The 12,357-nt window shown below is 40.2% G+C and overlaps 1 protein-coding gene across 4 annotated transcripts in view; it reads right to left on the bottom strand.

Moving 5' to 3' along the window:
• The window catches only part of COMMD10 (COMM domain containing 10), a 120,299-nt gene that overhangs the window by 22,442 nt on the left and 85,500 nt on the right, over window positions 1-12,357 (bottom strand). The window contains exon 6 of one of the 4 annotated variants that reach the window (XM_066988703.1): window positions 1,256-12,357. This exon is cut by the window's right edge and continues 27,966 nt beyond it. The exons of the other annotated variants lie outside the window; for them this stretch is intronic. The gene's annotated coding sequence lies outside the window, so the exon portion shown is untranslated. Of the gene's footprint in view, window positions 1-1,255 lie in introns of those variants that run through there. 4 annotated transcript variants of the gene reach the window in all.

Genomic DNA, 12,357 nt, shown 5'->3' with positions numbered 1-12,357 from the left:
TATCAGCATCTGTACTACATCAGTTCAGAATTCCCGTAAATTTCCTTGGACTCTGGAGAACGATGCATTTGCTTAGGCACATACAGATGGGAAGAGGGTCGTAAGTTGTATCTCACAGAATTTATCAGTGAATTTAAGCTGCTTGGTCAGAAAGATGAATTGTAGCATGGTAAGAAAAGCAGATGTGTTAAAACAGACCAGCACCACTTAAAAGCACACCTGTTCCTTAACTCTCTGCACATAAGAAACAGCAATTAAAACTTCTTTATGTTCTTACAGTGCTGGATGGATGTAATTCAGCAGGATACAGGGAGTTAAATACCAACTTACATATTCCAAATTGCATTTCTTTCATAATCATCAAAAAATGTGATCTTTGAGCTTTATTCTTATTCCAAGCTTATTTCCATCTGCAATACCAAATACTTTTTTTTTTTTTTGTAGTGAAATAAAAACGACCCACAAACATGCCTTAGAACTGAATTACATGCATTTTGAAGTCCTTGGCGCGCAAATGCTGTAAAACAGAACATGCTTCATACTAACCCCCTCTCTTCCTGAACATTAGTTTGTACACATACTGCATTCTCCCCTTAAAGTAGTATTTCTTTTTCAAATAAGCATAAGGAACTCAGATTCCTCACGGTATTTGAGAAGGTCAAAATCAGCAGCTGAGGCATCCTACTATGGATGTCCTTCCCTCCATTTTCAATGTATTTGTTAGCTCCCTAGCTAATTTGTTAGCTAATCAAGTGTTACTGGAATTGAATGGTTTGGAGACAGACACAGATAACCTTACTCCAGCAGACCCAGGATCTAACCTTGCATTCATGGAAAGCACCTAGAACATACTCACTGCACAGTCTGCTAGTGAGCCAACAAGTGCAGGAATTTGGAGATGTGCAGGAGACCTTACAGACATCTAAACAAACAAGAAATGTCAGTCATTCCCATTTTCTCCTCCCACCCTCACACAAATATTCATTAATGGCTGGCTGAACTGGTGCACAGCTAGCTACAGAGGACAAATGGAGTGCAATTACCAAAAAGACCACACAGGCTGGGGAGATCACAGAACACCAGAGACAGACAAAACTCTTTTTTCACAGTATGGGAGAAAAATGCTTTTAAAATCAAGACAGTTACCTTGAGGTAAACTGTGAGAAACAAAGAACTAGAATTTTCACCTCAATATGCACAGTTAGAATAAATACCAGCTTGTTAAAGAAAAGGGGGACAGCAAAGGTTTTTTTCGTTGTTTTTTTTTTTTTTTTTCCAAACAGCTGTATCCAGGCAGAGGGTTACTTTGCCTTGAATGCACTAGGAATTTACATTCCTATAAATAACATCCAGTTAGGCTGGCTGTTTTTTAAAATATTCTTTGCATGGAAAATCTCTTAAAAACAGAAATCTAGAGTTGTAGGGTTGTCATTTCTGTGCAAAGATTATGTTAAATCCTTCTACAAGAAATTCTTCTACAAAAGCATCACAGTGAACTACTACATTTTGGGGGGAAAATAGGTGGTATATGTATCACTGCAATCCTATCACAATAAAATATTTAAAAGCACTTTTTTTTTTAACTGATACCTCATATGTTCTAGGTATGAAAAATGGCGCATAGAAGATCTGTCGGAAGTCTGACTTCCTTCTATGCCTGTTCTGTATTTCATATATACTCTCAGATGTTATTCCCTTTTTTTGAAGACAGCATATCTATATCTATATTTATACACAGTCTAAGTTCATTACTGATTCCTCAGTAGTCTCCACCCAGAATTAATGATTAGCAGCATAAAGTATTTGTTTGCACAAATGTGTCACTGTAATTTCAGGATTCAGTAGGAAAATGCGTAGGTATAATTGCCAAATATAGTATCTACAAGATATATTTTAAAATTGTTATTTTCTTTCACTAATGGGCCTTCACACAATTACTAAGAATGCCAATGATTAACATAAGGAACACAAGTTCTAGACATGACAACTTTCTGATTTCATGTCTCACCTAATTTTGCAAATTCTACTGTAATAATACTGTAGAAAACTGTCTGAAGAAGCAATCTCAGTAGAAGCTTTTTGTTGTTTTTTTTTTAAATCTCTCTTTGTATTAAATTTCACTGTATCTGATATGGAAAAAATGGTCTTTGGGAAGACAAAACTGCTGTGTATTGCTTATATAGCATGCAGTTTGTAACCATCAGAATGTAACTTCCTTATTTATTTGAAACTCTGATTTGACTCCTTTTATTCCTGAGAAGAAATTAAATTACTTGATCTTTATTGTTATGGCACAAGTTATTTAGCACACAAATTACAGTATATAAAAATTATGTTCATGAACACTGCAAGGAAAACAGGGAGCTGCAACTTTGTGTTTGATTTAATTCCACCAGGGCTATCATGTAAGTCTTCAAATGCCAAGGAAGACCAGTGAGTTCACACTTCCATTCTAAAGATATCTCGCATCAAGTCCGACACAATAGTCTTAACTTAACTTTGATTGATTAGGAACTCACTTTTCTTCCTGTGCTTGTAGAGAACTACTGCTGAAGAAACAGACAGATCTCATCAGTCAGCATACTGGCTCCAGACACGCTTTACAGCTTTTCTGACCTTACCTGTTCACCGGATTTGAATACAGCCAAATTCATTTTTGACAGAGTACATACGAAGAAGACGTCATATAGGCATGGTTGTGAAATATTTCCATTATTGTACTCAGAAAAAAATCCAGTTCCAGGTTGCTAACAGAACTGAGTATAACGTACAATGCTAGCCTAGCATTGGCAACTGAAAACTTAGATTATGGACTCAAGCAGCAAACACTGAGACCTAGAAAAGTGTGTTGGGACAATGAAGCTCAGCCCTAGAGCATCACATGCAGATTGAGATAGGTTTGATCATATATACACAATGGCCAGAATTTCTTCCTTTGAGGAGAGCAGCTCAATGATGCAGACAAAGTGTTTAGAGACCTTCTTAGAAAGCTTGCTCATGGCTAACATGATTAACAGTGAGTTACTAATCCTTTATGTTTGAATCAGACATGCATCTGATGGGTCTGAAGAAAGCCAGACTTAGCAAAAGCTCAAATTGTGATCCAAACTGTTCAGTAACTTGCCCCACTGGTCTCCATGAAAAGCTGGACAAAACCTCCTGTGCCAGCGAGAAGAAACTTGGATTACTGTGGTCTGCCTCTACATCTACAGCAACCATTCTGACAGGGATTTTACATGGTATAATCACACAAATGAATAACACTTTAAGAAGGCTTCAGATGAATGGAGAAAGCTGGCATCTTTTTAAAGTGTTAGCTTCTAAGCCTACCTGGTTCGGTAAGATACTGAAACATTGTATTGTCTTACCACAAAAGCCTTTTTTCACCACCAGAAAATATGAAAGTATCTATTGTTTCTACTGAAGCACATGAAAAGAGGCCAGATAAAAGACACCAGCAGCAAGAGGAAAGATCTAAGGAAATGCAAATCAATGTGAAATCAATTTAACTGATGAAAATACCCTTCCCTCCCCGGCCCAAAAAACAAACAAACAAACAAAAAAACCTGCTTAAATATTTACAAAATGTGAAAATTAGATTATTTGTAAATTAGTTCTTTTGTTTCAGATGGGTCAATAAGCGTATCAACAATTTGGATTTTGTTGGACAGCAAGGCAAAGATAAAACACTTTTTTGTTGTTGCTGTTGTGCTAAAAGCGTGTTCATGGCTGTCAGCAAGCATGTCTCTGATTTGTGGGCAAGCCATTCTTGCCATGAGCAGCTGGGTGCCTGCACACAAACCTCAGCTGCTTGACGGGGGTGGAAAGCTGTGAAGAGCGAGGGATGCTAAATACCAGCCTCATCTTGCAGGGATTCACAGACAGACCTCTCAGGGAATGAGACTGCTTAAAAAGTGATCCATGTATGTATATATTTTCTGTATTAGGAAGGAAGCCACATATTAGTTTTACTGTACTCTGAGAAACAGAGCAGTGTATTGGGTCTGTGTAGCCAGGCTTTGGTAGCGTGCAGGCAGCAAGGGTGGCTCTGTGTGCAGAGCCCAGCAGCTGCCCCATGTCAGAGCAGAGCCAGCTCCAGCTTTTCCAAAAGGGACCTGCTGCTGGCCAGAGCTGAGCCATGAGAGACACTGGTTGGGCCTTTGGGAGAGCAGAGTTAAGGAAGGGAAAGAAGTGCTGGGCTACAGCAGCTGGGAGAAAGGGGTGAGAGCCAGCCCTGCAGCCCCCAAGGGCAGTGCAGCAGGAGGGCAGGAGGTGCTCCAGGCACGCAGCAGAAGTCCCCTGCGGCCGGTGGAGAGGCCCCTGGTGAAGCAGGCTGTCCCCCTGCAGCCCATGGGTCCCACACGGAGCAGATCTCCACGCTGCAGCCCCCCCGTGGAGGAGCCCCCGGTGGAGCAGGTGGATGTGGCCTGGAGGAGGCTGCGGCCCATGGAGAGCCCCCGCAGGAGCAGGCCCCGGGCCGGAGCTGCAGCCCGTGGAGAGGAGCCCACGCAGGAGCAGGGGGTCTGGGGGGAGCTGCCGCCCACCCGTGGGGGACCCGTGCTGGAGCAGTTTGCTCCTGGGGGATGGATGGACCCCGTGGTACGGAGCCGTGTGGGAGCAGTTCTTGAAGAGCTGCTGCCTGTGGGCAGCCCCCACAGGATCAGTTCAGGAAGGATGGCATCCCGTGGGAGGGACCCCACGGGGAGCAGGGGCAGAGAGTGACTGTGATGGAGCTGCGGAGACGAAGTATCATGGACTGACCACAGACCCCATTCTCTGTTCCCCTGTGCTGCTTGTGGGGGAGGAGGTAGAAGAGGGTGGATGGGGGGAAGGTGGTTTTAGTTTGCTCTTAGTTTTCTCTCTCTAGTCTGTTAGTAATAGGCAATAAATTAAATTAATCTCCCTATGATGAGTCCGTTTTGCCCATGGCAGTTATTCGTAAGCAATCTCCCTGTCCTTATCTCAAACCTTGAACACTCTTCCATCATATTTTCTCTTCATCTTCCTTTGAGGAGGGAGAAAGACAGGGCAGCTGTGGTGAAGTTTAGCTGCCCAGCAGGGTGAAACCCCCACAAGCAGATGTACAGTTTTTTGCTATCGTACTCACAATTTAGAAATAAATACCTGACTCCTCAAAAGTATCTGTTCCTCACCAAAAGCAGCAGAGCAAGGCTTGAACCTGGGCTACCTGTTTTGCTCACGGACATGCTGACATCAGTGTGGTCAAAAAGACATCGCCGTCACCAGCAGATGACAGCAGATGACACAAGCGAACATGAGCAATTCTCAGGCAACACAGAAGAGATGAAAAACTGGAAGAGGTCTTTAAAAGCAAAGTTTCTCAAATTCAACATAAAAGTGTCTCCTTTTTACAAAAGTTATTAAAAAAAAAAAAAAGGAACGATGGAATGGTCTTTTCTGATTATGACTGCAAAATGAAGACTCACTTTTTATTGACTGCAAACCAGAAACAAGAAACTTCTTTGTTGTTGTTGTTGTTAATGAATCACCTGCAGCATAACAGACCAAAAGGCAATGGTTCCATTAAACAATGAGGAAACAACCACTTCAGCATGAAACAATCCAGCAACAACTTTTGTTTCTCAGTTTGTCAGTAAAGGTTATGCATGGTCTAATGATGCAAAATTAGCTGTTTGGATTTTAGGCAATTAAATTTCATTACTTTTGCTTTGTTACTTTTGCTGAAAAATTATTTGCAGCTTGATACAGTGGTGTGGTGTGAACTCGTACTGCTTACCAAAAAAAAAAAATGGACAGACTGGTAAAGACAGAAGGTACTCCACGTGCTTACATGTACAGGGAAGATGAAATCAAACCACTAAAGTTTTTCTTCAAAGCCAAAATATGAATATAAATATAGGCAGTACCCTCTCAGAGAAGGGGAAAAAAACGTTTTGGCTAACATTAGCAATTTGAAAGAGGGTATTAAATCCTTTTTTTTATTTTCCGCAAGTCTCTATGCTATTGAATTACAGTTCATAGAGATTGATTTAAAAGGTGCTGAGCAGTGCGATAGTACAAGATTTGGATTATTCTACAGATGGCTGCAGTACAATACTCAGGCTGGCTACAAAGGTTTCAGTGAATATAAAACCACGATACTTTTCATGGTTTTCTCTCAAACCAAATCCATTTAACTCCCAATTAATTACATTTTTCTCTGTTAAGAAACATTGCATAATGCCAAACTGAAATGGTAAGGCAAGAAATAAAAAGTGATATTATATGGTGTAATCTTTTCATAAACATAGATTTCATAAACATATGAGATTAGTATTTAAACTATGCTTTTTAACACACAAGTTTTTCAAGGGGAAAAAATGGGGAAAAAAGGTCACAAAGGTGGTACAGGTCAGTTTACAAATGTTATTTTGTCTGTATGAAGGATTTCATAAATTGATGTTTAAACCTACGTTTAAGATACTACCTCACAGTATTCAAAAACACTGAAAGCTTATGACTTGGTTAATATCTTGTGTACACTGATTACAACACAGGTTAAAGTATAACATATGGGTTATTCACTAATATTTAATTTTGTAATCTAAGAACTTATGAAACTTTGAAAATAACCTAGCATGTTTCCATATGTTTTATATCTGTCCTTTTAGACATAGAAAGAATGCTAAGAATATATTTGCTGACTACCAGATTTTAAATTTAGAAGAAAAATATAAAACAAATGAAATGGTTTAAAATATGTGTTCTTGAAATAATATTTAAGTGCTATTATGGAAAGATAACTTTTCTCATCTTTTTAGTCATAAGAATGTTTTTAACATATACATGTCTTAACATCACACTTAATTTTACAAAGAAAAATATATTACAATGCTTGTGCTACAATATTCTGACAGATTAAAATGACACCAATTAATACTGAAATAGATTGTTTGTAATACTGACTTTCAATATGTTCAAGTCTAAAACAGCCACATTTTTTCTTTTTAAGGCATATGTAAGGTGCCGGTAAAGGCAAAAAGGAACAAGAACTATATGCAGGTATGGTAGTTTAACATAAAATTAACTTCTATCCTAAAATAATGACACATACGATCTTATACATGTAAGGACAGTTTTTACATACATTGGGGAGTTTAGCTGAAACAGAGGAAGAAGAGTATGGTGGTAAAGACAGTACTACCAGGGAACATATAACAGCTGCTTCTGCACTGGCTAAATGGCAACTCTTAAGGCTGGCTTCCTTTTACACAACAGATTTTTTTTCCCATCAATGTCAGGGAAAACTTAGCTATCTTGATCCCGCTGTAAGTCCTCCCATATTCTGGATTGCTATACCTCTTCAGGGTATGCATTTCCATGCCCAGTAAATTGTTTTGTGTTTAATCTTCGTAATTCACATTTTTTTTTCTCTAAAGCAAGTTTCTATGTTCTTTGCACATTTTCCTAAGAAAAATGAGAAAGCAGGGGGGACTGAACTAGTTCAAGTTCACTTCAGGCATACATCAGAGACAAAAAAGAGACTGAAAAGCTAAAATTCTTCCCCTTCACTTAGTACGATGGACTAAAAAGTCATTTTCAAGGTAAGTGATCCCTTTACTTTGTCAGTCAGGTATCATCAGCCTTCCATCTAAAAGCAACTATACCTTATCATACTGGTCACACAGAACAAATTCAGACGAACTAGAGTACCGCAGTCAGCATTTTGATATAGTATATCTGCTGGGTGGTAGAGAAAGTAGGAGGGAGAGAGAAGAAGAATCCTTTTATAATTTATTAGATCATTTGTACCCTCAAATACCTCAAAAAGGAGGTACTTCTCATACTGCAGTTGCAACTCTTCCAGTTGTGTACCGACATATTCCTCTGCTAGTCTACAACATCACAGGTATGTGAAGATGGATTCTTTACAACTACAATGTCTTCTGGAGTCACAGTGTTGAGTTGAGACTGCAAAGTCATTCACAGCACCTCTCTTAGCTGCTCTGACAGTGAAGTTCCAGGTATCAGGACCTCACATAAACATTGGATGTTGCAGCTTGACCTCTGCCTATGTGCAAAGTACATCCTGAAAGTGAAAAACTTACTTTCTCCTTTGAGCAACTGTCTACAGAGATTACATTTCTGTGACAAACACTGCTAGCCTTGGAGGTAAGTAAGAAATTCTAGCTAAATTCTAACAAAAACTTGGTCTTTCAAAGGCCACAATCAAAATAAAAGAATGGGACAAGGCAAAGACTTGGAAAATACGACTGAACTCTTTGTTGCTAGCAACAATCGGTGAATGTGTGCTGTTCGAAGAGGTAGCAATGGGAAATAAAGTTAGAATTCAATGAAACCTAGTGTGTCCAAGAAGATATTTCCTTGCTAAAACATAGGCTTAATTAAGACTTTCTGCTTCCACAGATCACCTTCATAAGAATGTCAGTCCACCCCTCTGTTCTTCAAAACATAACAAGTCTTGTTTAGACTATAGTTGATTTCCTCCTGTTTTAGTACCAAGGCAATGCTCTGGTTGCATTCATTGTGTAAAACTGTACTGACTGGAAGGAAAATGAACCATGGAAACAAAAGTTTGACAGATAAACTGATGACCCAGACATATGCTGCTTAATCTTGTTGGCTGAGACCTCAGGTGACAGCATTCTTATGAAAATGCATATTAAGAGGAACTCCACTTTTCTTTCTACTAGTGAATAACAGAATTAACGGGTAAACATGTACTCAAAGGGAGATGCCACGAGATTCCAAGAATGAGAAAAGCTTTGTGACTGCTGAACACAGAATAATTCTGTAGCCCTATGCAGAGAAATGAATTACTAAAATTGCAAATCACTTGTTTTAATGAGATCATAAAGTCCAATATCCTTGGAATCATTATTTTTAAAGGATTAAAACATGATTTCATTGGAAAATCTCTTCTCTTTGGATTATTTTACCTTGCAAATAAACAGCTAAAGTAGTCAGAATTCTGGTGGTCAGGCGAATGCAGTATGGGATCAGCAGACTCGGCAGAGCTATGTTAATGGCTGGACTTGATGATCTTAGAGGTCTTTTCCAACCTAAATGATTCTGTGATCACTGGATGTCTAAGAAATATCAGTTCCAACAGCTAAATTGAGAGCTGGTGATCCAGCTCTCAAGCTGATGAATGCAGTACTTACGTTTTGGTGGCACTGGTCTTGCTAAAGCTGAAGTATACAGAGATGTTAAAATCTAAAATGCTAGAACACAGCCTGATACTAAAAGAGGTAAGAACGATGGAATAAATTACACATCCACATCACATAGAACTTTGGCAAAAATACAAAGTGATATTTTGCATTTGAACATAAATGTTTTTCCAGGAATTGTTCATATTTTCTTGAAAGTTTTAAATGTGAAGGTAAACATATTGGAGGTCAAGATCTGCAAACCATTCAACAATATCTATATTTGGTACAGCAATGAATGAAAGCTTTAGGATACTTAAGATCCAGAAAGAATTTTAATTCCTTTTTTTCTTTGGGAGCTAAATTTTTTCCTTCTGCAATTCTGGTTCTACATGCAAGACAAGAGAATCTTTGTCTTAAAATGTCCCATCATATAAGCAAAGTAAAAGAACATTTAACCGCCCAGAGAGCTGCATTAGCAGTGGAAAGTGATCTTCCTCTGTTTGGCACTTGTGGTGTTTCACCTGAGACACTGTGCCAGGTTCCATACACCTAAAATGGATGTTAACAGACTGGGGGGGGGGCTCCATATCACCTGGATGCTTAGAGGGCTGCAATGCACAACACAAGAAGAGACACTAGGAGAAGTTGGTTTATTTAGTTTGAAACAGAGGGCAATGGGTGAAGAATCTAATTTCAGTTCTGTTTGTGACATTTGTAGCACTAAATTGTACCCCAACAGATGATTTTAGTTAACCTTGTTACAGGTTATGGGCTGTATCTGTTTAGAGAGCCCGCCTCACAACAAAGAGTGGCACTTAGTAATAAATAACCACTATCCCCTAGCTGAAAACATCATGAGGAATAAAATTTTAATCCAACCATGAAGATTCAGTTTCTCTGGATATTTTTTGCAGGGACTAGACTCAAAGACCTAAAATCTCTAGAAGATGGCAATCACATCTTTTAAATGGCCACTGTTCCTCACTCATAAAAGACATAGAATTGGATGCACAAGTAATTTCATTAGATATTGGTTGACCAGTAACAACATGAGCCAACAAGATGATTTATATGGCTTAGTAGTTGTGGTGGTTTTACTCGGGTGGGCGGCCGAGATTCACCACAACCGCTCTCTCACTCCCCCTCCTGAAAGAGGAATGGGGAGAAAATACAATGAAAAGGGCTCAAGGGTTGAGATAAGGACGAGGACATAGTGCAGTAATTATTGTGACGGGCAAAACAGACACAGCATAGGGAGATAGTAAGATTTATTGCCTATTACTAACAAGCTAGAGAAGCAAGAATCAAAGGAAAGAAACCAAAAGCACCTTCCCCTCCATCCACCCTCTTCCACCTCCTCCCCCCGAGCAGCACAGGGGAACAGGGGAATGGGGGTTATGGTCAGTCTATAGCGCTTCTTCTCCGCTGCTCCTTCTCAGTCACTCTTGTCCCCTGTGCTGTGGGGTCCCTCCCACGGGATGCAGTCCTTGCTGAACTGATCCAGCGTGGGCTGCCTACACGCAGCAGCTCTTCAAGAACTGCTCCAGATATGGGTCCGTACCACGGGGTCCATCCCTCAGGAGCAAACTGCTCCAACCTGGATCCCCCACGGGCAGCAGCTCCTGCCAGGTCACCTGCTCCTGCATGGGCTCCTCTCCACAGGCTACAGGTCCGGCCCAGAATCTGCTCTGGCAGGGGTCTTCCGCAGGCCGCAGTCTCTGTCGGTGCAGGTCCACCTGCTCCACCGTGGTCTCCTCCACGGGCTGCAGCGTGGAACCCAGCTCCACCGTGGTACTCCATGGGCTGCAGGGGGACAGCCTGCTTCACCATGGTCCTTACCACAAGCCGCAAGGGACTTCTGCTCTGGCACCCGGAGCACCTCTCCCCCCTTCTTCTTCACTGACCTTGGTGCCTGCAAGGCTGTTCCTCACTCCTCTCACTCTCCCAGCTGCTGTGTGTGGTGCAGCGCTTTTTTTTGTTGTTGTCTGAAATATGCTCTCACAGAGGTGCAAAACAACATCACTTACTTATTGGCTCAGCTCTGATCAGCAGTGGGGCCCTTACCAAGCATGGGGCAGCTTCTAGATCCTTCTCACAGAAGCCACCCCTATGGCCCCCTGCTACCAAAACCTTTCCATGTAAACCCACTACAGTAGTACGCCAGTAAAATTCAGAAGTGACAAGGTTGTTGAATTGCCATTCTGGGGATCCAAAGACTTTGCTGACCTCTTGCTTGCCTATCACTATCAGTTTAAAAGCGCTGCAACTGGAGTTCAATTAATAATTTTTAAACAATGGAAAAAGTAATCCAGCACAATAGACTTTATCAATAGTACAGAACATCCATAAATGGCAAGACAGGGCTGAATACCCCAAAAGCCAAGAGCTCTTGGATAAAAAAACATGCTGTTATTAGTCAGTTATGACTCTAGACACCATTCAGAGCATCACCTATCCTCAGGACTCTTGGTGTAGGATCAAAATGCTGTAGTCACGTAACACAAGGTGCTAGATTCACTTCAACTTTTAAACTGTTTAAGAGAAAGTCAACAGGTTACTTTCGCATTAGTGGTTGCACAGTCTATTATTTCAGAATAAAGCCAGCATAAAAGCAAAAGGCTTGCATGAACTCTGTATTAGCTGTATATATACTACATAACGTGACAGAACTGCAACCATATACCCCACGTCACAATTCTTCTGTGAGCAATCCAGTAGAGCAGAGATACAGTATTAATGACTGTGAAATGATGCCTAGACACCATGGCATAAACTTAACAGTGAAACCATGCCATTCATTAGACTTAATTTCTTCTTCAGGTGCTGACTGACTATGGATTCTTTATATATGAACTGAAAACATTAATTGCAGGCCAGTATTTGGCAATATTTCCAAGCAAACAAGAGAACGAAGACTGAAGATAAATATCTAAATGGATCTATAAATCACCTTGCTGAAAGCTTTTACCCAAATGTTCCCTGGAATACTTTACCACTATGAAGCTATACCAGAAGGAATCTGAGACCATTATTCTGATGGTAGTAATAAAATCTACTAGAAAATACTGCATTTTCCACAATTCTGTTTAATGGAACCTTAGCATCATCTCCTAAGCAGTTGTTTTTTCCCATATAATTTTACCGCATTTTACTAATAATATGTTTTCAGAAAACATGACATGTTAAACACTGACAGAGGTGAATATTCAAAACTTACATA

This window comes from Anser cygnoides, chromosome Z (genome assembly GCF_040182565.1).
Source record: "Anser cygnoides isolate HZ-2024a breed goose chromosome Z, Taihu_goose_T2T_genome, whole genome shotgun sequence".
Classification (NCBI taxonomy): domain Eukaryota; kingdom Metazoa; phylum Chordata; class Aves; order Anseriformes; family Anatidae; genus Anser; species Anser cygnoides.
Note: the sequence above shows the minus strand (reverse complement) of the source record. Positions and strands in the feature narration are given on the sequence as shown.